Genomic DNA, 2,458 nt, shown 5'->3' on the forward strand with positions numbered 1-2,458 from the left:
AAAAAAAAAAAAAAAGCCATTCTGGCTAAGCCCTGTGACATTAGAGAGGTTGGGAATTCATGGAGGAGGAACACTGCTTTATTTTAAAATGCAGTTTACACTTGAGATTAGAGCTGACTTGAGATGGAGGGGGAGTGGAGGATGGTTATGTCACAGAGCCATGAGCCCCTTTAAAGATTGAGACACAGTCACCCGCTGGCTCTTCTTAATCTCCAAAAACTTGTTCCTTGGGGGCAGCCCCTCCCAGATGCTTGCTGCTTTCGCTGGATTGGATGAGGCTGATGATTGAAGAGCCCATTCTACTGGCATTGTCTTCAGAAGGCCTATTGGGAAACACACAACAACTTACCTGAGGGTCAGGGGAAGTGGCTTGCCACCCTCTCCATAGTTTACCAAATCGGCCAAGTACAAATATTTCTGTATGTTCATCTAGTGTAGTAGAAGTAGAAACTCGGTATGTCAGTGCGTTGGGGGGGGGGGCAGGGAGCAGGCTATGGCAAGGACAGCTTTGTGTGTCATAGAAAGCTTGTAAAGAGACACCGGGGCTACTAAGCAGCAAGTCCTCTAGACTCATAGCTGGCCTTTGCTTGAGCAAGACCCCGGGGAGACCAGAGATGAAGGTAGTAAACTTCTTGCTGGTCAAACAGCTGAAGAAGGAGACCCATGTCCTGTCCTGTGTTCTGAACGACACAGAGCGAAGGACTGGTGAACTGGAGAGGATGACAAAACACCCCAAATTGTGCAAGATTTCTTGGTGATCAAAATGACTGCCTTTTAAAATGACTTCAGCACACAAGCCAAAGCACTGTGTTTTAGGAAGAGGGTGGAAGATAAGGAGAGACTCTGGGTCTGGGAGATAGTAGATTCTCTTGAACTTCTGAGGTGACAGGGATGTCCTTTTAAAGCCAATGTGGGTATCTGTCTTTCTCTTTTTTCAAGGACTCTTCATGGTGAATGTTTGCACAGGTCAGGGCTTCATCCCCGACAGTGCCTAGTTTCTTTAACATATGGCTATAAGACACTGGAAAGTCCTTAGACATGATTTTTTTTTACCAAAGTAGAAATAAAACAATGAATGTACTTTAAAACACCTTCAAAATCATTCATGTTTGATGTTATCATTTGTTTAAAATCAGGTATTAGAGTGAACTGAAGTGTTTCCTAGGCTTAAAAGTTGGAGCAGCATGTTAAATCCCTCTGAAGTTTGAGTGGTGGGGAAAAGGAAGTGTATGGCAGTTGGGGGTGGGGTGGGGAGGTAGATGAAGGGGGGAAGGGATGAGGAGAAATGAGGAGTAGGAGGTGAATAGTGGATGGAGTTGGGGAGGGCTTTAAACCATTACTCCACCACCACCACCCCTGGACTTAACCTAACTGGCTTTCAAGTCTCTGCCAAATATCCTAGACGTTTTTCCCCCAGAGGGCAGAGCCTGTGACAGTGTGACTCACTAGAAACAGAGATCAGCACAACACCCCGTGCAGAGATGTGCTTAATATGGGCTTTAGGGGAAAGATGATATTTTCAAGAGGACAAAGCCTTGTAACACAGTTCAAGGAGGAACTTCTGAGGACAAATTGGGCAAGAAACCTCAGTGGAGTGTGGGACCTGGGACTTGATGACATTGCTCCTCTCTAAGCTGTTGAAACACTAAGGCCAAAGCTGGCAGGTGAGAGACCAGAGTGTCTGCGGGAAGATGGCAGAGCATGGTAGCTGGAAGGAGATCAAGAAGGACATAAATTGTGCCTCATGCTTTTCTTTCAAGAAAAAAGTCCCAAAACATGGTTAGAGTTAGGATTAGGATTAGGGTTAGGGTTAGGGTTAGGGTCAGGGTCAGGGTCAGGGTTAGGGTTAGCCCTAGAGTTCAGCCAGCAATAGTAAGTTATCAGATTATTATAAGTAGAAGCCCTACAGGGGAGTGGTAGAGACTCCTTACTATCTTCTCTCAGTTCTAGAGTACTGTATTACCTCTCCTAGGCTTGCCCCTTTGTGTCTCCCAAGGGGCACATATGACAATCTCTTCTGGGGGATACCCGATATTGCTCATTCCGAAGACTCTGTTGTTCCAGCTCTAGCTGGATCTCATGCTTCTGGCCTCCACAAATTCATTCATTCATATGCCCATACTTACACATAACTAAAAATAATAAAAACAAATCTAAACTAAACACAAAAACCCATTTATTGACTAAATAATGCCCAAGGTGGGCATTTTGATACAAGAACCCTAGGAATTGAGATTTAAAAATATTTTTAATTTTTAAAGTCTACAGTGTGTATGTGTGTATGTGTGTGTATGTGTGTATGTGTGTAGGCACATGTGTTCCACAGAGCATAGTGGAGTTCAGAGGACAACTTGTGGGTCCCATTCTTTATTTCCATCCTCAGAGTTTCAGGAATTAAAGTCAGGTTATTAGGTTGTGTGCCAAGTGCTGAACCATGTTGCCAGGGCAAAATTGGGAT

The 2,458-nt window shown here is 44.5% G+C and overlaps 1 protein-coding gene across 1 annotated transcript in view; it reads left to right on the forward strand.

Moving 5' to 3' along the window:
- The window catches only part of Rab33a (RAB33A, member RAS oncogene family), an 11,721-nt gene that overhangs the window by 743 nt on the left and 8,520 nt on the right, over nt 1-2,458 (forward strand). The gene's annotated exons all lie outside the window — the stretch shown is intronic.

Source organism: Mastomys coucha, chromosome X (assembly GCF_008632895.1).
Source record: "Mastomys coucha isolate ucsf_1 chromosome X, UCSF_Mcou_1, whole genome shotgun sequence".
Taxonomy (NCBI): domain Eukaryota; kingdom Metazoa; phylum Chordata; class Mammalia; order Rodentia; family Muridae; genus Mastomys; species Mastomys coucha.